The 27,711-nt window shown below is 40.5% G+C and overlaps 1 protein-coding gene and 1 long non-coding RNA gene across 8 annotated transcripts in view; one reads left to right on the top strand and one right to left on the bottom strand.

The window, feature by feature from the left end:
- Window positions 1–27,711, bottom strand: part of TENM4 (teneurin transmembrane protein 4) — a 971,473-nt gene that overhangs the window by 905,737 nt on the left and 38,025 nt on the right. The gene's annotated exons all lie outside the window — the stretch shown is intronic.
- Window positions 8,961–27,711, top strand: part of LOC142046127 (uncharacterized) — a 425,332-nt gene continuing 406,581 nt past the window's right edge. The window contains exon 1 of the long non-coding RNA XR_012655063.1: window positions 8,961–9,096. This is a non-coding gene — a long non-coding RNA (uncharacterized LOC142046127). The remainder of the gene's footprint in view (window positions 9,097–27,711) is intronic.

The raw sequence follows: 27,711 nt of genomic DNA, 5'->3' as shown, positions 1-27,711 counted from the left end.
GAATAAGAATTTGCAGGATCTGGACCCTTTAATATTTTTGTTTTTTCCCCCATCAAATGCAGACTATATTCAACATATGTTTTTTAATACTAAATTACTTGGTGGGAAAGCAGTTGTGGTCAGCAAAGGCTTTCCCTTAAGTGGCCATGTTTCCAATAAGAAAATCAAGTGACGTAAACTGAAATTTAACAGAAATGCTCCCTAGCATAAGTTTCCACTCAGTTGTGTGCTCCTACGTGTGGAGTCTTATCTTCTCAAAGCCCTTCTCTCCCTTGCCAACACCCATATCTATAGCCCTTGCCCTGAACTTTGGTGCAGAGGGAAGGGTAAGCAAAGGTGCAGTTAACTTTTGTTTCCCAGAGTAGTGCTCCTTGATCCTCTGACAAGTCCATTGTAGAGGTTGCTGAATAATGGGAAACATTTGTAAGGCAAGCATTTCCCCCTAATTAAATATTAAACTTGCCAAATAAGGTTTCCCTGTAATTTAGGATAGAAGATGGGATATATCTAAAGATTCCAACGTGTTGATCCTGCAAAAGTCACACATGAATAAACAGGGAGATAGATATTCACGTGCCTGAGAAATGTATCCCCTGGGAACTATAGTTCTATAGAACATGCCAGTGCTTTAAGGACCCAATCCAGCCAAAAATTGCCATGGCAGCTGTTAGTGCTCTGTAGTTACTGAAGCTGGTTGCTTTACTGAGGGAAGTTTCCAGTATCTCTTGCTGAATGCAAAATTAGACATTGCTGGGGCCGGGGGGAGTCAGTGCAATGAGTCTGCCTTGGCAGTGTTTTACACCCACTTTGCAGCTGTGTACCCAAAACAATGGTCAGTCAGCCTCGCACCCCTAGTTCTGCTTTCCTGAAAGAGTCATTGTAGCCCATCATCTTAACGGGTGGATGGACTCTTCCTAGCTAGCTGCAGCATTCTTCCCAAGGCTTTATGTATAAAGTGCAGTTCTGTTGTGAGAAATGGCACGCTGGGGTCCCATATCTGTTGTGTCTCATGGACATACAGGAAGTCTCTGGTTTTATGCATAGATTGTAAGCTCTTTGGGGGAGGGACCATCTTCTGACTCTGTGTTTGTTCAGCACCAAGCACAACTGGAAGTGATCCATATCTGGGGCACCTGTGCACTATGATCAATAATAATCATCAGTAATATGTAAACTAAGCAAATTATATAAGGAGGTTTTTTTCCTGATTGCCAGACCTGTAAACTCACCTTGGGCTCTGAGAGCCTTGTGGGTTTCTTCCTTAGAACTTGTCAAATGGAGTTTCTGTGGTATGTGGATTTTTTTAAAAAGAGGAAGGGGGAACTAGGGAAAAATGGGAATTATTTTCTGTGAAAGATTTTTTTCTTTTTTTAAAGGAAGGACAAATTCTTCCGCCCACCCCATACTTCCCAGAAATGTATGATTTTTTTTTTTAGTAAAATTGTTTTTTTGGCCCCTTCCCTTTTCTTCATTTTCATGGAAAATGTTAACATCTTTTGAACTTCCCAGTTCTTTCCTTTTTGGGGTATCACCTGTAATAAAGCTTGGCTGCTCAAAACCTCTTTTCAGCTACAACTGTGTAACCTCAGTGCTTTCAAATCATGCTCTCAGTCACATACCTCTGCTGCAAGCCCATTATGCTTCAATGGGCAGCAAAATCTCTGAAGTCCAATTTTCATTCCCGGTGGTGATGAAAGAAAGAGAAATAACCCATCTTGCCTTTTGGCTGCCCTTCATAGGGTGGGCAGCTGGACAACACACACTTCTTTTTACTTGTAGGTCAAGGTCTGATCTACATTAAAGAAGTTGTACTGGCTTATTTTGCTATTAATTATTTGTAGGGCAGCAGCACCTGTAGGCACCATGGCTGCTCTGAGCTAGGCATTGTCCAGGGTAAAAGATGGTCCCTGCCTTAAAGAGCATACAGTGGACTCAACACAGGAGTAACTGGGTGAAATTCTCTGGCTTGTCTAGTTTACTAGGTCCTGCCTCAGCCCAGGGGGCTGGACTTGATGACTTCTCAAGTAGGTGACCAGATGTTCCGATTTTACAGGGACAGTTCAGATTTTTGGGTTTTTTTCTTATATAGGCTCCTATTACCCCCCACCTCCTGTCCCGATTTTTCACATTTGCTGTCTGGTCACCCTATCTCAAGGTCCCTTCCAGCTCTGCATTTCCATGATTCTATGCAGGAGGTCAGACTACATGATCTGATGGTCCCTTCTGGGCTTACAGTTGATGGCTCAATCTAAACAAGCAAGGCAAATGGTGGGGAAAAGGGATATAATATACAAGCAGAGCGAACAGAATGATGGTTTGCCAGTGTTTCACAGATCCACATTTTTTTTCTTTTTGTTTGATGTTCTTTTATTGTGTAACTAAATGAATTTAAAGTCAATCTAGTTGAACTAGATGCACTTGAACTGGATTAGCAGCCCCTTTAATCAGTTTTATTTAGTTCAAGGCAAACCAGTTCAAGCAAGGGTTAAGATGGTTTAAGTGCATCTACATTAGGGGTTTGAACTGGTTTAACTAGCTCAATTTCAAATTGATTTAGTTAAGCCAATTCAACTTTTCTAATGCAGACAAGCCCAAAGCTAATTTAACATGCATGTCCCTGAAACACTAAAATGGTACTTATATAGTCATTTTTCACATCAGACCCACATTTTCTGTGGGCAGAAGACCCAGTATAAAGTAAGATTATATTTGTCAATATCCAACTTTCTCTCTTTCTAAATGACAAATCACCATGAAAATGAATAAGAAATACAGCATGAACATTAAAGGAGCCTAATTCAAACGGTGCACCACTTATTTACTAAGCACTCAAAGCAAATCTCTACTTGATTCGGAAAGTTACAGAGGCAGCTAAAATCTTCACTGAATTATAGGCATTGTCTAGTTTAAATTCAGAGGTAGAGTGTCAACAGATCTTCAGTTTCAACCAGGGAATAGCCATCTGTTATGCTAGATTGTTCTTTGAGCCTTTCTCCTCCCTGTCTCTCTCCTCTCCCTTGTACTAAATGGCTTGTTTATTTGATAATCACTTCTGTTGATTCAAGTAGTGCTTTGCTGGAGAGGAGTAATGACTAACCAGTACAGAGCATATGCAGTCAAAAATGGTTAACCATACAGCCTTTGTGATAAAAAAATCCAGAAGTGTAGGAAGCTTGGATATTTAGGAGCATGCAATGTACACTTTTATTATACTTGGGGGCGGTGGTCTTTGTAAAAGGGTAATGGGTATAATTATTGCTATCTGGAATGTCCCATCCAGAAGTTATCATCTACAAATGTTTATCAAAAGATAATATAACCCTGGTTTTCAGACTTGCCCAATTATAGCTAGCCATATGTGGAAATCAAAAACAGCTGCGGTACAGTACTAGAACTTTCAAAAACTGTTATGAAGAGAGAGTTAATAAGAATTCATTAATCTGACTGTTCTCTGCCATATTCCTGGGTAGGGTGAGGGAAGAGAAATGTATCTCCCTAGTGTTGCAATTTCAGATGTGACCAGCCATGCACAGAGGAGAGGAATGGAAAGTGTTGGGTGAACCTTATTAATGTGGGGCTGTTTGGGGAACACAGCGAAATTAAAGAAAGAAATAGAATCTGGAAAGTGGTATCCTACTGAGCAACAGCTCAATAGAAGAACATTTGCACAACAAGCAGTCAGCTGTCTATGGAGTTCATTCCCTTATGGAAAAAAGTCCCATAAAATTTGATAGGGGTACATAGAACTTACTCTAAAAACACTCGTGGAAATTAATAGGAAATTTTAAACCAGACCAAGGAATTTAATAAAGAATTATATCCCTTAGAATTGAATTCTATAAGGCTGATTAATATTTTATAGAAAGGTTATAATTCTCTATTACATTCTGTATGATTTTTTCAGAAGGATTAATGGAACATAATTCTTAGACTAACCTCAAAATGGAGTTGTTTGGCTTCACAAAATGGTTACATGTGGAATAGATTATAATCATATCTATATATCAATATTGATATCAATATAGATATAGATATATAAATACTATTTTCTCTCAGTTTTACAATAAATATGCATTGCCATAAATGTATTCAGTACTTTACAGAACATAAAACCCCTTAATAATCAGGTGCTTTACCCTGAAACTCTTATAATTAAAACCTTGAGAACCACACTATGCAGGATATAAGCTGAGACATACGAAAGTGCAGAGATATGTCTGGGGAGGAAACTAGCAGAGGAAGGTTACAGGTTAAACACGATAAATATTGCTTCAGCGATCTAAATCTATTTTCCTTTTTTAATTTCTGAAAACATTTATCAGCTCATTTTAGGGGTAAGTGTGATCTGGGGAGGGAACCTTCCAAATCGCTTTTCAAACTAACAAAAACGGTCTTGGGGCATTGTCTATACTCCCCCATCCCTGTCTAATCCTATTCATAGTAGACAGTTCACTGAATTAGAAAACCAAAATATTGCAGGAAACTGTTTCTAAGGCCCACGTAAAATCCATATTTCCCTAGTTATCAGATGAGACATTTTACTTTTGCATCTTAGATTATGTCATTTTCAACTTTCTCAGACTAATTCATTTCAAAGCAGTTGGATAACTCAATGCGGACACTCATTAAATGCCACCTTCTAGAGTTTCCCTGAAATGCAAGGGCATTTGACCAGTTGTATTAGATGTATTGCTTTCTTGTAAAATTATACCCAACCATTAAGGAAAAGCAGCAGCAAGAAGAAAAGGGACATCAATCATCCCTAACCATGTGAACCTTAATTCATAACAAAAATGTTCAATGAAGCCTGAGAAGTCTGATTGTAAGAACAAGTATTAAGCAAGACAAGCTTAAGCAATGGTTAGGGTGACAATGGCATTTTTTTTCCCATATGGACTCCTTCCATGGCAGTCACACTTAGCCTTTTAAGTGAAAATATTTACAATATTATCCTTCATCTGAAAAGACAGAAGGGACAAGTGTAAAGTTAGTAAGGCCTGATCACATGAGTAGTGCCAGAAAGGACTGACAGGCCACATACTTTGCATGATTTGCCTAGCTAATTATATTGGTATTCAAGAGCACTGCTCTAGTTAAAGGGCCTGTCAGTATTTCTCCTATAAAGCCTATGGGCCCGTCAGCATTTCTTCTATAAAGCTTTGTCGTAGCTTCCTACTCAGGTTTGAACCTTAGCGTTCATAAACTGAGAAGCTAGCATGAACCCTCTAAACTTAATTACCAGCTTAGATCTGATATTGCTGCCACCAGCCAGGAATTTCCAGGGCCTGACCCCTCGGGTTCCCAAAACGTTCCCTGGGAACCCCAAGAGTCCATATACTGAGTCTACAACAAGAGAGAAATCACCTCCTCCCCTTGTCCCTCTTTACACCCTCCAGGCTTCCTGGAAGATACAGCTCTTCAAGTCCTTGAAACCAAGCATCGAGAGATAAGTGTATCTCTTCCTCTCCGCGCTCCTTCTTCCCTGAGGCTGATTTAGATCCACCCTCCATAGATCAACACAAAGAGAATTTCCCCTTTCCTTAGCCCTACCCAGAGAAAACTCAAACAGGTCTTAAAAAGAAAGCTTTATATAAAAAGAAGAAAAGACACATAAACATAGTCTCTGTATCAAGTTGACAATACAGGATCATTGCTTAAAAGAAAAAATGAATAAACAACCTTATTCAAAAAGAAATACAATTTAAACATTCCAGCCAACTACACACATGTAAATACAAAACATATAAAAACTATATTGTCTATACCTGTACTTACAACTAGACAGAATTAGAAGCTTGAAGATAGAAAGATCCCTGCTCATAGCCGAGAGGCAGACAAAAGACACACCCCCCAAAATTCCTCCCTGACCTTGAAAAATCCGGTTTCCTGATTGGTCCTCTGGTCAGGTGTTGTGGTTCCCTTTGTTAACCCTTTACAGGTAAAAGAAATATTAACCCTTAGCTATCTGTTTATGACAAGCTTATTTCCAGGTTTTTATAAGAGCTTTAAGGAAATCAAGTCTGGGCTGAATGAATCTAAGTACTCAAATGTAGCAGGCTTCTTATAAATGCTACACACAAACAACATTCACCATTGTCAATATGGGCCGACAGAGCAACATCTAGGATAACAAAGCATTTCCTTTTACTTACAACTGGAAATAATTGCATCTTCCCAGATATCATGGCATGGTTACAATTGATACAGGGTGTAATAGAGACCAGTGTTATATATATATATATATATAAAATACAGCCTTTACCATATATTCATTCTTTGATAATATAACAAATATCCCTCTTTCTGGAGGTCAACAAGCTGGCTAACATTGACTTTGTTTGGTATACATCCCTTCCATGTATTCACTTTTATTTTTGCCTCTCTCTTTTAGTTCTTCAAGTATATCAAAGAACATATGCTCAATAAAAGGCTGTTTACAATGTTGTTTAGATGATATTAAAGATAGGCCCATGAAGCAAAATTTAAATGCAGAGCTAGATACACCAAAATCTATTGGTGTTCAAATCAAAGGCTCCAGAGTGTAGCAGAGTCGAATATACCAAATATAGATTGTATCATGCTTTAGGTATAGGCTTGGCAGAATTTTTTTTAAAATTTCAGCAGATAATATCAACGCTTATTGTTAAATATTTTTTCTATTTAAATTTTCACAGTTGTAGGAAATTATGGGGGTAGGCATCAGACAACTATTTAATGATAGTAGATGCTGAGATTCAAAAAGTTACAACTTTATAACTGTTAAAATTCAAATTGTCAAATCACATCAAATTATGCAAAGTAAATATCCTTAAGTTAAACCCTAGTAAGTTCTCAAGACACATTTTTCTTACTTTATTGTAAATTTTAATTATTTATAGACAAATAGTTTTTCAGCAGTTTCTATGTTTGGAGAAATTGACATTTAACGACATATATTTAAAAAAATCAAATCTTTCCAAGCCTATTAATGTTATTACTATACTTTAAAAAATCAACCCAAGGCAAATGCCAAACAGAGAAAACTTCAGGCTACATAGTTCAGTTTTGACAAAGTTTCAAATAACTGAAATCAGTGGTCTAGAATGGAAAAAGTGTTGGGAAATCTTAATAGATGTTGCTCTTGCACTGCCTATAATTTCAAAAGTTCATGTTTTCCTTTGTGTTTAACGGGAACTTATACTACTTATTGAACAGTTTATATTTCTGTATGCTCACTGTTAAATTATTCAAGGAAACTGAAGTTAGCAGGCAAGTGTCTGTATTCAAGCATTCAGTGTAACATACTGTGCAAGTGAGGTTTTCAGAACAAAGCATCTTTGTTCTGAAAGTCTGCCATAACACTATTTTGAAGATAGTGATGCCTGCGTGTACATTCATGCATGCTCTTACAAATTAAATTTTCAAATGATTATTAGTTTATATTTTTCAGTTTGGTTTTAGGAGTTTAGTATCACTTTCTTTTATGTGGAGGTGATGTAGAGAGAGCTTCTGGATCTAACAGGGAGCACAGATGCCATTGAAAACCAATGGAACTTGTGCTCTTGGGTTACTTGGGCTCTGTTGAAGATTCTGCTCCACAAGAAGTGGCTAGAGGTTTAGTGAACAGAAGGTGAACAGTAATCAGTGGAAAGAACAGGAGTACTTGTGGCACCTTAGAGATTAACAAATTTATTTCAGCATGAGCTTTCGTGAGCTACAGCTCACTTCTTCAGATGCATAGAATGGAACACACAGACAGAAGATATTTATACATACAGAGGACATGAAAAGGTGGAAGTATGCATACCAACAGGAAGAGTCTAATCAACTGAGATGAGCTATCAGAAGCAGGAGAAAAAAAAACTTTTGAAGTGATAATTGACATAACCCATAGAAGGTGTGAGGAGAACTTAACATAGGGAAATAGACTCAATTAGTGTAATGACCCAACCATTCCCAGTCTCTGTTTAAGCCTAACTTAATTGTATCTAATTTGCATATTATTCGAGTTCAGCAGTCTCTCTTTGGAGTCTGTTTTTGAAGTTTTTTTGTTGCAAAATTGCCACCTTCAAGTCTGTCATTAAATGGTTAGAGAGGCTGAAGTGTTCTCCCACTGGTTTTTGAATGTTATGATTCCTGATGTCAGATTTGTGTCCATTTATTCTTTCCGTAGAGACTGTCCGATTTGGCCAATGTACATGGCATTGCTGGTACATGATGGCATATATCACGTTGGTAAATGTGTAGGTGAATGAGCCCCTGATGCATGGCTGATGTGATTAGGTCCTATGATGGTGTCACTTGAATAGATATGTGGACAGAACTGGCATCGGGCTTTGTTGCAAGGATAGGTTCCTGGGTTAGTGTTTATGTTGTATGGTGTGTGGTTGCTGGTGAGTATTTGCTTCAGGTTGGGAGGCTGTCTATAAGAGAGGACTGGCCTGTCTCCCAAGATCTGGGAGAGTGAGGGATCATCTTTAAGAATAGGTTGTAGATCTCTGATGAAGAGCTGGAGAGGTTTTAGTTGGGGGCTGAAGGTGACGGCTAGTGGTGTTCTGTTATTTTCTCTGTTGGGCCCATCCTGTAGTAGGTGGCTTCTGGGTACTCATCTGGCTCTGTCAATCTGTTTTTTCACTTCAGCAGGTGGGTATTGTAGTTTTAAAAAGCTTGATAGAGATCTTGTAGGTGTTTATCTCTGTCTGAGGGATTAGAGCAAATATGGTTGTATCTTAGAGCTTGGCTGTAGACAATGGATCGTGTGGTGTGTCCTGGATGGAAGCTGGAGGCATGCAGGTAAGTATAGCCGTTAGTGGGTTTCCGGTATAGGGTGGTGTTTATGTGACCATCGCTTATTAGCACAGTAGTGTCTAGGAAATGGATCGCTTGTGTGGATTGGTCAGGCTGAGGTTGATGGTGGGATGGAAATTATCACTTGAAAAGCTTTTTTTCTTCTGCTGATGATAGCTCATCACAATTGATTAGACTCTTCCTGTTGGTATGCATACTTCCACCTTTTCATGTCCTCTGTATGTATAAATATCTCCTGTCTGTGTGTCCCATTCTATGCATCCGAAGAAGTGAGCTGTAGCTCACGAAAGCTCATGCTGAAATAAATTTGTTAGTCTGTATCTGCAAAAAGAACAGGAGTACTTGTGGCACCTTAGAGATTAACACGGCTGCTACTCTGAAACCAGTAATCAGTGGAGTTGCTCAGCACTTCTGAAAATATTTCCCTGTATTTAGGTCCCTAAATATGGGTTAGATATCTAACTTTAGACACACAAGTTTGAGCATTTTTGGCCTTAGTTGATTAAAGGAAAAAGAAAGGACAACATCAATAAATGTTAGCTTAAATTAATTCAAATTTCCATCCTTCCAGGTCTGATTGCAACATTCCTCCTACAATTCTTAAAATGGTAACAAGGTCCCAGTGTTTTAAATTCTCTTGGGATGTTTGAACTCCTTTCACCCTTCCCCGCAGGCATTCTGCATAGATTTTTTCATCATTCCAATAGTCCTGGCTCCCTTAAGACTGAACAGCTAACTGCTATCTTCACTTTAAGCAGGGTTTGTCCTTTCCTATTGGCATCGTAGAGTTGTGAAGTCTTATTTCAGTTCTCTTTCTCCTCTTCTCTGACATTACACTGATGCTACCCAAAGGGCAGGTAGTGAACGAGAAGTGGCTTATAGCCCACGAAAGCTTAAGGCCAAATAAATTTGTTAGTCTCTAAGGTGCCACAAGGACTCTTTGTTGTTTTTGCTGATACAGACTAACACAGCTACCCCTCTGAAACGAAAAAGTTAAGGAACCCAGAATTGCATGTCATGTTTGAAAGACTGTTCTATATTAACTAATTTGATGCCATGTAAACTATACTGAACTTGGGCTTTATTCTTATCTATATGCACCGATAGATTAAAATGCATATTCCACCTGTGATGTAATTTTCAAAAATGCACTGGGCACTTTGCTATAAAAATACAAAGACCTGGTTTTACTAAAGCTTACAGTTTAGTTTCAGACATGACATGAGGAGTTGGGTAAACAACATAAAGGTACACTTGGGTATGGAAGGAAAAGGGTTACAGAAATGAGATCAAGCAGGAATTGAGTGTCCATTCTGGTTATGTAAGGGTTAATCCCTTCATCAGTTCAGTGACCTTCAGATTCTGATCCAGTGTGAACCAGGTTGATTGCTTTTCCAGTTGGCAGGTTTGCTGTTCTGCATGTGCAAACGGGAAAGAATTGATTTCACTGCAATGGTTAAGATCTATGTTTGTGCCAGTGGAAAAGGGTCATTTCCCATTTTATATACGTGACCTTTCCCTCCCCCACATGGGTGGGGAGGGCTTTTGTAATGGATGAGAAATATGTCCCAGTAGGAATGTTTGAAGGATTATATGTAACAAAATTGAAAAATGCAGCTTACTGTTTTCCTGCTACTTTTGCAACCTTTTCAGCAATGTCCCAGGAAAGCAGTCACTCCTTGGATAATATGGAAGCATCAATCCTCAACTTATCTTACTGCTTCAGAGCTAGGGAATGCATCAGATTCCTAGTGGCTTGTGGGTTTGATTTACTGCCTAGAGGACTGAAGTATAGAGAATTTTCTATATATTACAGGTATGGATACTATTTCTTCTTCGTCACACAAGTTCTTACAGAGGGTGGATGGTTAGTTAACTTCTAAGATAAATGTGGTGGTTGAATGAGCTTAGTTTTCCACTGGGCCTGAAATACAAATTTCATCAGGTTACGATGGCTGAACTAAATCGGTTAGAACAGGAATGGACAAAGTGCAGCCTGAGTGGCCAAAGGCCAGGCTGCTGGAATGAAAATGGACCCTGATATGCTGGGGAATACAGCCTTTGCAAACCACTCCTACATGAAAAGACGAGGGCAGTGGTCCTCTGTTTCCTTTAATCAGGGTGTATTACGCATCTCCTCTCTGTGTAATCCATAGAGGATATGAGTGTGAACCGCCTCCAACAACAGACTCTAACACTTAAATTCAAGCTGTAGAGCAGTGGTTCTCCAGCGGCTTGCTTGTGGCCCAATCAGCACACAGTTGTGGCCTATGTGACATCCTCAGGGCCATGTAGCTAGTCTATATAGTGTGTGGATGCGGCCCACATAACACATAGAGAACTGCATATGTGGCCCACAATGGTCAATAGGTTGAGAATCACTGCAGTAGAGATTCATACGTCTAGCTTTGGAGGTCTCTTGGTTCAATCCCGGGTGCTGGGCAATCTGACAGCCATCAGATATACAACACCTAACCTAATGGGACTGGTGCCTCTAGGCATTACTGCAATACTAACAAATAACTATGGCAGGTAGATTTAAATTTATCTGACTGGAAGATCCAAGGCAAATTGACTGAAGACCATGATCCAGCATGAACATGTACGCAGCTGTGGCTAGTCCCATTGCAGTGAACGGTGGCTGCAGTCATAGCTGGCTGAAGTGGACTAGTCCATGGAACTACTCATTTAAGCAAGTGCATAAGAGCTCTCTTTACATAAAATTTACACAAAAATTATTCTCAAGTCCATTGTCCAGTGCAATTTTAAATGACTAGGCTTCCCACAGATCCCCCAGGAAGTTGTCTTGTAGCATGGGCGTGTTATTTAAAATCACCTCTGTGAATACTTTTCCATAGATTCAGACTATTATTTCCCTTTTGTTAAGCTTTTACTTATTGTTATAGCCCCATGGATGACCCTAAATCCTTCCTTTCCCTCCTGAGTGTTTACATTTTTAAATTCTTGTAGACAATCATTTTGGCCCTTTTTCCCGCCCACCTTAGTTGTCATTTATTCTATTTAGACAATTAATCTCCTCCAACCCCAGTTTAATGCTCCAGTTTCCATTCTTATCCATTGTAAGAGCCCATCTTACCAAATAATTCTGTGTGCTTCATATCTTTGAAAGTTTGTCCTTAACTGGCCATTCAGAGGAGGCATTCCATTACTGGAAGTTTTAGGATAGAAGAGATGCACTTTCCTGCCAGCGCACCACAAGTGGGGTGAAACTAACTCCATCTCTCAGTGCTGCAAACCTGGTTTCAATAACTGATGACTGAATGAACAGTCAAACTTTTCCGATCATACTTCCATTTGAACTTTTAGTCACAGCCGTTCAACCAAACACCAGCCAAAGTTCTGTTTTAGGCTTTATCAAGGACTCTCCTGCATCAAGATGAAATGGAGACCTTTCAATATTTGTTTTGTAAAAACAAAAAGAAAACACAAACAAGAGAGACCATACTACTCCAGAACAAAAAATAGCCCAGTAATTAGGACTCTCCCCTGAGATGTGGGATACACAGAAGTCCACACTCGGCCCAATTTGGACAATCGTCCATTCTAGGGTGGTTGACTCTCTCTCCCCTCCGCCCACCTGCCCTCTGCCTCCCTAGGCATTTTTATCAAAACTGTTTCCAATAGAAGTTTCTGTTTCAATAAACTAGCATTTTCATACAAAAAATGTTTCTGCAAAAAAAATACGTGACCATTTCTAGCAATTAGTCTATTATACATATCACCAGAATCACCAATAATATTAGAAAATGCTAGGGAACATGCTCATTAGCCATAGATATTTGGATGTCCTGTATGAAAGAGCAGGAGAATAAGCCCAGATACTGGTAAGATGTGCTACCAACAGTGCATTCATTATGGTGTTCATCCATATTGGGAATCTTTAGTTTAGAGAAAAACAAGTAAGAGCGGGACTTAAAAATTACAAATGGTATTGAAAAGGTAAATCAGGAGCTCATTCACCTTACATCATAATTCAAGAACAAGGTATGCTCAATGCAACTGAAAGGCAAAATTTAAAGCTGTAAAAGGATTTTTTGTTTTGTACAATGTAGCTAGCCTGCGGAACATAACGCCACCAGGTATCACTGAGGCCAAGAGCACAATGCAATTCAAATTAGAAGAGAGAATTTACAGTGATTATTTAAATAACGTACTGTAGGGCATAAGTCAACCACTAACTGATGGGAGTTAGGAAGAAATTTTCCCTATGGCCAGGTTAGTCCATATTTTTTTGGCTTTTGTGTTGCATTTATGCATCTGTTACTAGCGACTGAAGCATCTGGAACTGGTCATTGTTAGAGAGAGGATCCTGGAATATGCAGACTAATGATCTGACTGACAATCTCACTCTATATGGCAATTTTTATGTTCCTCTATTTCTGTATCTGCACCCATAATATTGAATTATGACCCTATCATAAATCATCAGCTAAGAAGGGACAGAATTAGTCAGTACTGTGATAGGGGACACTTAGAAGTAACACTTTAGATGTTGCAAATATGATGTTGCTTTAACAAGCAGGATTCTTTCCAAGTCAGACCTGAACCAATGTCTCAGCATGGTGCTCTGGGGCTATATATCATGGACAGTGCTGTATTACAGAGCAAAATTATAACAAAAGTTCTGATTAGTTATGGTAATGAAAGATTCCAGAGCTCTCTCTGTGGGGGTTAAGCACTGGTCTCCTCTGGATATAGGATCATGGAATATTTGGGTTGGAAGCAACCTCAGGAGGTCATCTAGTCCAATCCCCTGCTCAAACCAGGACTAATCCCCAGACAGATTTTTGCCCCAAATAGCCCCCTTAAGGATTGAACTGACAATACTGGTTTTAGCAGGCCAATGCTCAAACCTCTGAGCTATTCCCCCTCAATTGCTTCCTTAGATTCCTTCTCCTTCACTTCTTGCTCTAAACTAGTCTGTAACGTTGCTGTTTGCTGTTAAAAAGCTGCTGCATTCCACCCCAGAAGAATCTGTTTCAGTGATGGATGAAGTGATCCTTCTTGTATGAATGTGTTTAAGTTTAAAAGTGTCTTTGGAACCTTGTGAATGAAAGGCAATATATTCATATAAGACAACAGTATATATTATTTTCACTTGTAGTTTAAGGTAAGGTCTTTACAGGATGCAGATATTATTGAGCCCACAGATGCTACTGAAAAGGTTTCCAATAAAAGAGCATTCTGGAAAAAGATTGAATCAAATATGACTATGTTAGGATCCAAGAGACATAAATAAAATTATTATTCCGGGAAAGTACCTATGTGTATACAGCGAAGAGAAATTTTACAGGAACATATTCTACCTTCAGACACTCGTGCACAACTCAAATTGATTTCAGTGGAAACTGTATGTGCATATTTGATTAATTTTGCTAGAACAGTATTCTGGAGGATTTGGTAGTGATTCCATAGTTAGACGTAGCCCAAGACTAATATCCCCATTTTATACCTGAGTGAGTGTTTTTACCCTTCAGATTTGGCACATGAAGTCAGGGGGCAACAAATTTTTTCCAAAGCGTATTTCTAATATTTTCAGAGGAAACATTGTTACACCTTCCCTTTCTCTAATTTTGCACAAACAACCTCAGTTTCTTGGGTCCTGGAAACAAGTTTAAACCCAGATAATCTTACACACGTACTCATAATATCTCAGATGTAGGCCACTTTTGAAATTTTTGAATTACATTTTTTTAAAAGTAATTCGTCTTTGTGACCAATACCTCTGCCATCGCTTGTCTCCTACTTTATCTTTCAGTGTCTCCCCCTGGTTTCAGCCATTGCAGCCTTGTGGCAACACAACTCACTGGCAGAGAGCATTTTTGCCCATCTCCCTTGACTTAATCTGTGAGAGGGGCCTAGGTTCCAGAAGTAGTTTATCTTTCAGCATCTTTCATTAGATGTTATGAGGTTCTTCTCTCTCTGGGGAAGTCTATACAAAGATACCCACACAAGAGTGATCTTAATTAAAACAAGATTAAAACACTGAAAATAGAGCTAAAACAAATTAAATGATTTGCTTAATGTATCTAGATTTATGTTTCTCAGACTATAAGTATATGATATCAAAATGAGTATATTATGGTGATAGGAAATTAGCTTTCATCTTACAGATGATAGCAGTGAGGTTTTGGCATGGGGGTATAGAGAAGCTTGATCTTTTCAGTGATGAACATCACCACTTCCCTGACAGATGAATCTAAGTGTTTTGTTGCAAGAACTCTACTGAGGTTCATCTCAAATTATCCAGGGCATTATTTTTACACTGCATCAAATTTAGATATTTACTTTGCAAGAGTTTGTGTGAACATTTTCTTTGGTTTTGATCCATGTGGGTTCACACCCTTCCCCTCTGTTCTGCTTTGAGTTTTGAAAAGGAACATAGTAAAACTTGTCAAAACCACGGAATTTCACCTGGCTTTGTATCAAACCCATGCAAAACTGTGAGTGAAGCAGAATTTTGATGCTAGCTCTGAAATTGGCCCATGTTTCCATGAAATGTAAAAGGTTTGTGAACCTTAATGGACTTTTTCATGAACTTGAGCCACATTTTCAGTTTTTAATTAAACATGAAACTTGGAGAATTGCACACAGTCTTAGGTTGCACTGTGGACATTTTGCTCTGTTACAGATCCTGTTTCATGTATATTTTGCCCAAGAATATTGTAAGCAACAGTTAGAGATTAAAAACAAAAAAAAGGCAACAAATCAAAATAAAAAATCCAATACAACACCTCATCTCTGGTCAAACCTCTCCCCCAATATTCTGTTTGTCCATTTATCTCACAAGGCCCAATTGCCACTATTTATGTAAATCCTGCCTTCTCTACCGGTCAGGGCCAGTGCTACCATGAAGGCAAACTAGCTGGTTGCCCATGCAATTATTGTCATTGCCGGTGGGGGTGCCAGTGACTGGGCAGAGCTCTGCTTAGCTCTCACGTGGCACAAGCCCAGTGATGGGCGCGACAGCAGAGTTTCGGCTCAGCCTCCATCAGAGGTGAAAGTAAGACGGTAAGGTCCGGTATGGCGTACTGGCAAGAGCCAGTAGGCCGTGCCAGACTGCACCGGCTTCTGCAGCCAGGATTAAAAGGGCTCTGGGCTCCCCACAGCGGTAGGGAGCTCTTAGCCCTTTAAATCCCGGCCCCCGAGCCCTTTAAATCCCAGCTAGAGCTGTGGTGGGGATTTACAGGGCCCAGAACTCCATGCCAGCTGCGGCCCTAGGTCCTTTAATTTGCCCTTCAGCCCCAGGGGCTCCCAGCCACCTCTGCAGCTGGGAGCCCCTGGTTGATTTAAATGTATACATGTATAATGTATGTGATTTATTTTGGGGGGGAGGGGCGCAAGGTGGAAGTTTCGCCTAGGGCACAAAATATCCTTGCACTGTCCCTGCTACCGGTCTGCTCTATTGTTTAGAAAGGCTCATGTCTGTGACACAAAAAGAAATCAACAGTAATTATGATTAAATATCTGAGTCACACTCTCCTGTACCTGTGCTTGCTTAGAGCTTTGGGTCAAGGATGGTTTGTTTTGCGTATTGTACAGCGCCAAACATATTGTTAGCATTTAAGAGGGAGATTTTCATCAAGAGCATCTAAAGAATTCAGGACCTCAAATCCCACTGAAAATTAATGGGAACTTGTGCTCCTAAATCCCTCAAGTGCTTTTTGAAAATCTCCAGATAAATAAATGATAAAAGAAGTGATTTTCCATAGATGCTACAGATGGACTAAAGGAGTTTCAGTCTGTCCTATGCTGGCACAAACAGAGAGGCTGGCTGCAAAGTCTGAATGTTGACCCAAACTTTTCCAGTGTTTAGGGGTTGGGTTTATGAAGCTATATGTAGATCCAGAACCATCTCTACCAGTGACAGTACTCAGGATTTTCACATTTTGAGGTATGGGTTGGCTATATTTAGTAAGAAGTCCAGTTTAATGGGACTGGTGACAACATGGACATTAAGGAGTCTTCCTGAAGTGAGGCCCAGATATAAACAACCAGGTGTTTTAATGCTGATGTAATTAGATCAGAGAGCTGTCAGTGAAATCCCCATTTCAGACGACATCTTGTGTGAATTCTGTGACACACCAGCATTCTCCCATCTAGTTATCAGACTGTTGATATATTTGCATCATTTTTTCAGTAGACATAGAAAAGCCAAATTAGTATGCAAATATAACTTTTGGCAAGCAGACCATGTCAACCCAAACAGACTAAAAATAGCTGATGATTTTCCAAGTACAAATTTACATATAAAAAGAACAAAACCATTCAGTACTTCATTCGCTGATGAAAGTCCAGGTTAACCCAGAGGGAAAGGAAGCTTCTGGAGTAAGGCTGCTGTCCAAATAGTTATGATTAGAAGAAACTCTGCTAGTGTTCATTTTCTGGCCATGCACAAATAGCCATGAATCCTTCTTTTCTATTCATATCTAAGTCTATTAAAATCTGATCACAAATTTTACACCTCCCCCTAACCCACTCTCAAATAGTCGGTAAGACTATATTTTTAGGGAGATAATATGGGTTCCTCTTCACTAGGAAATTTACTTTTCTTTACACTCAATTTTTAACCATTAGGTTGGCAGGATGCTGATTGACCAGTGGGACAAAGACAAGCCATGTTTGGCATCATGTCATCTAGTTTTGTGTGTTGTGTCCCCCCTACAGAGATCAGGGCTCACCAGTGGCTAGCTGACAATGCTGAACACAACTTGTTCCAGTCTGTCACAATCAGCCTGCTCAACTGTTAAGTTTGCTAGTGAAGATAAGCCCATAGAAAAGGTCACATTTTGGACATGATTTTCTAGATGAAAGGTATTGTATAAACAAAGTATTGTTTTTCTCGATACCTGCACCAAAGACTATTTCCTGAAAAATTGCTTAGAGAAAATGAACAAAAACTGCTCTCCTTCATCAGATAGACAAAAAAAAGTCTGATGACCTGATGAGTTTGAATTGTACTCATAGGTGGAGGAACTAGGGGTGCTGGGGGTCCAGTAGCATTCCCTGGCTTGATGAGGTTTCCATCATATACAGGGTTTACAGTTAGGTTCAATGGCTCTCAGCACCCCCACTATAAAAATTGTTCCAGCACCCCCAATTGTGCTAATTCAAGGTAGGTTGGTTTCTTTCAGGAGGTTTCAGCTGTCCTTCCTTCAAACGGTGTGCACAGCCTATGAGATTCAAGGAGAAAACTTCAGAACAAAAAGAATTCATATTCCTTCTGTTCTAACTGAAAGCAGCAGTGAATACAAGAACTGGCTTCCAAAGAGAGGGAACATTTAAGGCTGTGGAAACTCATGTGTGAAGTGGCCATTACTTGCAGATTTTCTTTGATATTCAAGGGTCTGATCCCACACCCACTGAAGTTAATGAAAAGGCTACCTTTGACATCAAAAGGTACTTTAAAGTAAACTTGTGTCACGTGCAATTACAGAACATTGCAAAAAGAGGCATGCTTTGTATGTCATTTTTACATCTACTTCATTGTCCACCTAGCTCCACTGGCTTCAACCTCTGAAGATAAAGGGTCTTAGATGTACCTGCCCTAATTCAAAAGGGGATAGAATTTATTCCATACTGTTCATGGCTAGGGCAGGCGACACATATATTCTAGTCCCAGCTTCTGCCACCGACTCGCTGTGTTACCCTGAGCAAGTCCCTTAACCTTTGTTTATCCTTTATGTTACAATAGGTAAGATAATGCTTACATACCTCCTGGGTGTTCTACGGCTTAATTAATGTCTGGGGGTAAAGTGCCATGAAATTCTGGAATGAAACATGTTGTTTAAGTATAAAACGAGATAACAATGCTCTTATAGTCTTCACACAGAGATGTTAATAACAGGAGGCCATCTTAGGATGGGGTGTTTTGTGTATATGAGTCTGTAGCTGTCATTTCACTGCTGTCTCTCTCTCTCTCTCACACACACACACACACTCACAAAATTGTGATGGCATTATACAGAAATTGGGGGATATTGTTCATAATATCAGCAGATCAGCAAAACCCACCCAATGCAGCTCCATCAATAAAAAATGATTTAAAACTACAGAATAAGACAACCACAGCACACACAAAAACAACCTGTGAGAACTTTAAGCCCTTTCTAGATTATCCTGCTAAAACAAAGACAAGGGCAATAAACCCCTTCAGTGCAAATTTATTAATGCTGGGTAATCTATATAGAGCTCTTAAGGCATTTCCTTTTTTCTTTTTAACATAAGGTTCACTCAGAGCGCTCAGGAAGTACAGTGCATATAGCAAAATTTTCCTGTCCTGAATGTTAGCCATAAAACAAATTACTTTATTGCAGACAGTAATTAGACATGTAATTAGTAGAATGCTATAACCAGTACGCTTGCTGCAGTAATCTTTCCAGTTACTTGGAGCCGCTATTTCCTGTCCCCTTTGAATATGCTCGACTCATTTTCTTCATGAGCCTATAGGAACCCAATGCACATCCTGAAAGGATATTTACTGCAGCTGATGTCTGCTGAATTTGAAGACACTCAAGCAATGCTGGGGTGATGGATGTAAAATACAAAAGGACTTGTTTAATTTAATTTGCCTTTTCAAAGTAGCTGCTTCTTCCCTACTGTCAAGCTACAAACCAGTGGAAATGACACCAATAAAAAACCCTAAGAAATTAATAAATTCCAAGGTCAGATGGGACCATTGTGATCATCTAGTGTGACCTCCTGTAAAACACGGTCATAGAACTTCCCCAAAATAACTCCGATAGCAGATCTTTTAGAAAAACATCCAACCTTGATTTAAAAATTGTCAGGAAAGAGGAATCCACCACAACCCTTGGTAAATGGGTCCAACAGTTAATTACTCTTACCGTTAAAAATGTACACCTTATTTTCGGTCTGAATTTGTCCCGCTTCAACATCCAGCTACTGGACTGTGTCATACCTGTGACGGGTTCGATCACAGACACCTCCTTGGGGCTGTCATCTGATGTGCCAAGACTACCTCTGAGCCTGTTTTCTCTGACAGTTTGGGTCTCCAGAACCCTGCCTTGTTAAGCCAGACATGCCAGTCCGCTCCAACACAGACCCAGGGTCTGAATCACATGCCCCAAAGCTGCAGACTTAACTGAAAACAACTTAAGAAGTGCTCCTGTCTCCAGCACCCAGACCCCAATGGGATCCAAACCCCAAACGAATCTGTTTTACTCTGTATAAAGCTTATACAGGGTAAACTCATAAATTGTCCGCCCTCTATAATATTGATAGAGAGATATGCATAGCTGTTTGCTCCCCCAGGTGTTAATTACTTACTCTGGGTTAATTAATAAGCAAAAGTGATTTTATTAAGTATAAAAAGTAGGATTTTAGTGGTTCCAAGTAATAACAGAAAGAACAAAGTAAGTTACTAAGCAAAATAAAACAAACACACAAGTCTAAGTCTAGCACATTACTAAACTGTGTACAGGTAAATATCACGTTTAGAGATATTCCAATAAGCTTCTTTCACAGACTGGACTCCTTCCTAGTCTGGGCCCAGTCCTTTCTGTTCCACCTCCGTATATAGCTTTGGCAAAAGGCAGGAATCGTTTGTCTCTCTGGGTCCTCACCCCTTCTTGTAAATGGAAAAGCACCAGGTTTAAGATGGATTCCAATACCAGGTGACATGGTCATATATCCTGAGAGACCCCAAGCCTTCACTCTTCCTTGCCTGACTCACAGGAAGTCTTGCAAGTAAACAGAGCCATTTATAACCAATCTTCCTAGTTGATAGGAGCCATCAAGATTCCAAACCATCATTAATGGCCACACTTTGCATAATTACAATAGGCCCTCAGAGTTATATTTCATATATCTAGTTTCAGTTACAAGAATGATACATTTATACAAATTGGATGACCACACTCAATAGATTATAAGCTTTGTAATGATACCTTACAAGAGACCTTTTGCATGAAGCATATTCCAGTTACATTATATTCACACTCATTAGCATATTTTCATAAAATCATATGGAGTGCAGTGGCACAATATCTTTCTCTGCTAGATCGAAGAGCCCATTATTAAATGTTTGTTCCCCATGCAGGTACTTATAGAGTGTAATAAAGTCACTCCTTAGCTTTCTCTTTGTTAAAGATAAATAATGTTGTGCTCCTTGAGTTCTATCACTATATGGCAGGTTTCCTAATCCTTCAGTAATTCTTGTGACTCTTCTCTGAATCTGCTCCATTTATCAAATGATCTTGCACAAATCTGGACGAGTGAATGTTTCCACTTATTCCAAACTTGGAATGTAGGCACATCACAGTTTTAATAAGGAATAATAAGAATGATGATTCAGAGCAATTTCACTTCCAGAAATTCCAAAGCACTTTAAAGAGCTGTATATCATATATAGGAGATTCACCCATGAGTAAAAAGCACTAGTTTCTGTGGCGGAACTCTGGACGTGTTAATCTATCTGTGTGTTCATGTGGCCTCATGACCATATTATCTGACCATGTCACAGATCTCTAATCAGTTTATTCTTAAAATACATTGATGTATTAGCTAGTTGGTTCAGACTGGGAACCAACACACTGTGTGTGAAATCTTGGCTGCATCATAGTTCTAGTTTTGGTTGAAAACTGGGTTGGGACTGTAGGCTGTCACTTGAAATTCTGAGGGGACTTCCTGGTCCTACTTGCAAGCTAAGGGGCTCTGTAGGGAAGCTTGCAATCAGGGTCTGTCAGCAGTTAGTCAGTCTCAAAGAGCCAGCAGAGAGCAAGGTAGGGCAAGTTGTGTCTCTTTGCCTTGTGGAGCAGGCTGCTTTCCCTCTATATTTTTGGTTCTTGCATATTACGATTCTGAATTTTAAAAAATAAAGTAATAGTATGTTGCAATCTTCCAAAAAGAATATTGTATGTTTTCTCTTTAGGCTGTGACCATAACACCATTGTATATAGGGTCATATGGGGCCAGGAAACAAAAGCCCAAAGATAAATCAAAAACATGGAGACCTGGAAGAAGGGTTGGAATCTGGGGGGAGCATGGGCTATTACAGCAGGGATAAGGGAGAGACAAGAGAGAACGTAGAAGGGAAATCAAATCAGTATCTTAGATGTCTGTATACTGATGTGACAAGTATGGGGAATAAGTAGGAAGAACTTGAAATGCTAGTTAATAAACACAACTATGACACAGGTAGCATCACAGAGACTTGGTGGGATAATACATTAATGTAATATTGGTAGAGAAAGGTATAGCTTGCTCAGGAAGGACAGACAAGGTAAAAAAGGGAGGAGGTGTTGCCTTATATATAAAAAATGTATACCTTTGGACTGTGGTTGAGATAGAAATAGGAGACAGACTTGCTGAAAGTCTCTGGGTAAGGAAAAAAGGGGTAAAAAACCACAAGGGTGATGTCATGGTAGAGGTTGCCTATAGACCACCTAACCAGGGAGAAGAGGTGGAGGAGGCTTTTTATAAACAACTAACAAAATCATCCAAAATACAGGACTTGGTGGTGATGGGGGACTTCAACTACACAGACATTTGCTGGGAAAATAACAGAGCAGGGCACAAATTATCCAACAAGTTCATGGAATGTATTGGAGACCATTTCCCCTCCCCCCCTGAAAAGGTGGAGAAAGCTACTAGGGGAGAGGCTGTTTTAGATATGATTTGGAGAAACAGGGAGGAATTGGATGAGAATTTGAAGTAGAAGGCAGCTTGGGTGACAGTGATGATAAAATGATAGAGAGGATAGGATAAAAATTCAAAATTATCTGGATAACTGGAGAAATGGTTTGAAGTAAACAGGATGAAATTCAATAAGGATAAATGCAAAGTACTCCACTTAGAAAAGATCAGTTGCACACATACAAAATAGGAAGGAGGACTCTGGAAACGGATCTCGGGGTCATAGTGGATCACAAGCTAAATATGAGTCAACAGTGTAATACTGTTGCAAAAAAAGCAAACATTTTTCTGGGAGGCTTGTTAGCAAGACACGAGAAGTAAGTCTTCTGCTCTACTCCACACTAATTAGGCCTCAGCTGGAGAATTGTGTCCAGTTCCGGATGCCACATTTCAAGAAAGATGTGGACAAATTGGAGAAAGTCCAGAGAAGAGCAACAAAAATGATTAAAGCTCTAGAAAACATGACCTATGAGGGAAGACTGAAAAAACAGGGTCTGTTTAGTTTGGAGAAGAGAAGATTGAGAGGGGACATGATAACAGTTTTCAAATACATAAAAGATTGTTACAAGAAGGAGAGAGGAAATATTATTCTCCTTAACCTCTGAGGATAGGACAAGAAGCAATGGGCTTAAATTGTTGCAGGGGTGGTTTAGGTTGGTCATTAGGAAAAACTTCTTAACTTGACCGAGTGGTCAAGCACTGGAATAAATTGCTTAGGGAGGTTGTGGAATCTCCCTCATTGGAGATTTTTAAGAGCAGGTTAGACAAGCACCTGTCAGGGATGGTCTAGATAAGACTTAGTCCTGCCATGAGTGCAGGGGACTGGACCAGATGACCTCTCAAGGTCCCTTCCAGTCCTACGACTCTATGATTCTACCTCATCACCATAGCATCTGAGCATGTTCCAGTAAAGCATTAAACAATGTGACTAACTATGGTCAAGTCTTGTGTGTGAGAGAGAACAAATTCAGTGGGACTTTTGTCAAGGACTTCAATGAGACCAGGAGTTCACCAAGAGAGATTAAATGACTTCATAGAATCATAGAATATCAGGGTTGGAAGGGAACTCAGGGCATCATCTAATCCAACCCCCTGCTCAAAGCAGGACCAATCCCCAACTAAATCCCCAAATCCCTAAATGGCCCCTCAAGGATTTAACTCAGAACCCTGTGGGTTTAGCAAGCCAATGCTCAAACCACTGAGCTATCCCTCCCCAGAAAAACAACACAGAAAAACTGTGGCAGAGCCATGATTTCAACCTACGTTCACTTGTGTCTGTTAAACACATGGGCATCATTCCTCTCAAGGTACAATACTGGTACTCAGTAAAGGCATACACTCCAGCCTGGAAACACTCATGACTAGTTATGTTCTCTGCTCTTTCACTGCAAGGTGTAGTAAGACCTGTCCTCTTAAAATATCAGTTCAGTTCTGAGAAGGTGGTTTTTATCAAGCCTGACACTAGATAGATTTATAATTGATAACAGACAATGCAGAAGTAAGAAAATCACTGCATGACGACTAGATTACCAATCTAACCCTTTCATGCACTTGTGATTTTTCAGTGGCTCTGATTATAGTTTGTCTTCCATTTACATATCTTCTGAAGCATTTGAGGTGCAGGCTGATTATAGAATTATAGCGTTAGTAGGGACTGCAAGGGTCCTCTAGTCTAAACCCTGATGTTTGATGATGTGCCGTTTGATCTAATTTTTTAATCTGCTCTGTATTTGTCAGTCACTACCGGAATTTCTATCACAGCCAGGGTTTATTTTATTGATATGTTTATGCAGAATAACATAGCACTGAAGCATGACATGATTTCATCTTGATCCTGCTATATGGAAAGATCTATGGAGGGCTAGTGTAGAAGAAGGAGAATATTGTATGGTGGGTGGTGTAGGGGACTGATTCCTGAATATGGCACAGGTTCAAAACAGAATTAAAAGACATGCTTAAATGTATCTCCATTCAGTAGAGCACTTTCACGTGCTTAACACTGGCTCACACCAGTCACTGGGGACTTTGCTTCTTGATTACAAGTTTTGTATCTTGCCACCAATGGGATATAGGCACGTGCTTTGATGAAGCAGGGCTTATAGCTCTAACTCATTATTTGACCTTGGCCAAGTAACTTCACCTCCTAGAACCTGAGTTTCCCCATCTAAAATGACGTTAATAATATGAACCTGTTTGATATGGGTGTTGTGAAGCTTAATTAGTTCAGGTTTGTAAGAGCATTAAGCCCATCAGCAAAAATGTGCTATAGAAGCATAATATATTGATATAAATGAGGAGTTGGAAAAAGTAACAATTATAGTATAAAGTATATTTATGTAATATTAAGAAGATACAGTCATCTATGGATAAGGATATGTTTTAGTCATGGGTATTTTTAGTAAAAGTCATGGACAGATTACAGGCAGTAAACAAAAATTCACGGCCCTAACCTGTCCATGACTTTTACTGTATACCCCGACTAAAACTTGGGGAGGAGGAAACGTGGGTGCTGGGGGGCAGTCCAGGAGTGCTGCAAGTGCTGGGGGGGGGGTGGCCCTGGACCCCCACTGGTTCTGAGAGGGTGTCAGGGCTGGACCACAGCACGCATCCTAGACCCCCACTGGTCTGGGGGGCAAAGGCACGTTGCTGGTGCTGGGTGAGGTATTGGGGGGGATCACAGGCTCCCTACTGGGCTCCGTGTGTCCCCACAACTCCAGCCAAAGGGGCTCCAATCGCTGTTCCTGCCACAAGCACTGGCTCTGCAGGCACAGCTCCCATTGGCTGGGCACTGCAGCCAATGGGAGCTGTGGGGGTGAGGCCTGTGGGCATGGGCAGCACGCCGAGCCCCCTGGTCCCTCTTCCACCTATGCCAGTGGGAGCCAGGGAACCCCTCACCCCGAGGTAAGCACCCCCTTGCCCCCAGCCCTGAGTCCCCTCCTTCATACCCAAACCACTGCTGTTGGCCCAGGGGCTGCTGGGCTTGGGCAGCCCCTGAGCCAGCACTGGCTGCTGCAGAAGTCACGGAGGTCACGGACAGTAACGGAATCCATGACCTCCGCGACAGACACGCAATGTTATCTATGGACAACTGTGCTCGTATGTTATACCCTAATCACCCATTCTTATTTCTTGACATTTTAGGTCCCATTTCTGCAATAATATCTACACAGGCAAACCACTCAAGTCAACAGGATTCCATGTAGGTATAAGGGGCTGTCTGTGCAGATCCTCTACTGTCCGAAGTCCTGGCCCTATAAATCTCCTCAGGTTAGGTGCCTGGGGTTTTGTTATGTGCCTGCATAGCGCTGAGCCTACTTGGGCACCAATGAAATACTAAGAACATTTTATAAAGTTTCTTTGGCTCCCCCACCAGCTGCTGTAGACAGTTTCTTTAAATAATGTGTCCTTAAGGAATTAAAACCATCACAGCCTATTCCTCAGATAATGAATTTATATTATATATACTAGAGCTGTCAATTAATCACAGTAAACGCACGCGATTAACTCCAAAAATTAATTGCGATTAATCACACTTATAACAATGGAATACCAATTCAAATGTATTAAATATTTTTGGATGTTTTTCTACATTTTCAATATTGATTTCAATTGCAACACAGAATACAAAGTGCACAGTGCTCACTTTATATTATTATTTTAATTTGGTATTACAAATTATCATGTAAAAGAAGCAATAGTAATTTTTCAGTTCACTCATACAATACTGAAGTGCAATCTCTTATCAATGAAAGTGGTACTTACAAATGCAGATTTTTTTTTTTGGCTTACATAACTGCACTCAAAAAATAAAAACATGTAAAAAACTTAGGAGCCCTACAGCTTCACTCATCCTACATCTTTATTCTGCCAGTCACTAAGACAAAACAAATGTTTGATACATGTCTACGGAAGATATTACTTCTTGCCTGCTTCTTATTTACAATGTCACCTGAAAGAGGACAGAAGGTGTTCACACTGCATTTCGTAGTTCGGATTTGTGAGACAGCATGGCCAGAGGGCAGCATAAGAGTGTTAGCAGGGGCCTTATTTCCCTGCCAGGGGGAAGTGATGGCTTTAGAATTAACAGAACAGGCTGTGCATTAAAGCACCTGACTTCAGTTAAGAGCAACCTGACTCAATTAGAGCCACCTGACTTCACTTAACCCCGAGCACCTGACTCCATATTAGAGCACCTGACTCTCAATATGGAAGCACCCTGTACTTCGTTCAGTCAATCGGCAGATAGATGAAACCCCTGCTTTCAGATCAGACAGGGTGTGCGTAGTATGAAAGAGAAAGGTTGGATTGGGACCCAGAGTGCAGAAAGAGAAGAGTTTTTGTCCAGAGACGAAATAGCCAGGTTGGAGAGTGTTGCTGTGCGTTCAGCGGAGTGCGTTGGGAGCCCCAGAAGGCGAAACCCTATGCTTAGGTGGTGGCGCACCAGGCTTGGATCTATAAGAAAGACGGCAATGGAGCCTTCTCAAAAGCCTGGAACGGGGTATGAAGTGAAGTAACCCAAGGAAGACACCCGCTAGTCAGCTAGGTTTCACCCACCCCGTGGTGCCAACTGGCGTTGGGATGGCGAGTAGAGGGGGGCCAGTCCCTCGCCTCATACACTCCCCTCCTCCAAGAACACTAGGGATGTGGGAGTATTAAGAACTAGTTCACGAGGCAAGCAAATAGCGCCCTGAACACTACCCAAGCAAGAGAAGGTGCGGACTCAGCCGAGCCAGACAGATGCCACATCCGTCACGCAGATTTGCCAACGTGGTAATGCAGAAGGGTGGGCATGCATGCGCCGTCGGGGACATAGTACCCAGGGGAGAAATAACCCTCCCACCCTTAAAGATGGACGATCGTGTCAAGCCCTATATCAATGCCACCGCGGCCCCAGCAGGAGGGCTACCAGGGTCCAAGGCAACCGGCCCAACAAGAGGCGACTAGATTAGCAGAGCAAGAGACTAATCAGCTGCTGCCGATCAGCGCCTGTCAGGACCCGAGCCCTGCTAGAGAACCTAAATAAGCCAGATGAAGCCTTTATACTGAACAGAGATCACCTGGGGAAGGCGACCATGGACCACTACGGGCTACCTATAACTCTTACAACAATGACCACAGGAGGTATGATGTAGGAAGATACCTGCCTGGCTCTGATGAGAACAGACCCTGCGGAGAAGGCCGTGCCCGGAGCAACAATAGGTCTGGTATCCTTCGACCCCATTCCTATGTGGGAAGCCCAGACAGGTC

This window comes from Chelonoidis abingdonii, chromosome 1 (genome assembly GCF_003597395.2).
Source record: "Chelonoidis abingdonii isolate Lonesome George chromosome 1, CheloAbing_2.0, whole genome shotgun sequence".
Classification (NCBI taxonomy): Eukaryota; Metazoa; Chordata; order Testudines; family Testudinidae; genus Chelonoidis; species Chelonoidis abingdonii.
The sequence above is the reverse complement of the archived record's forward strand: the minus strand, read 5'-3'. Positions and strand labels throughout refer to the sequence as shown.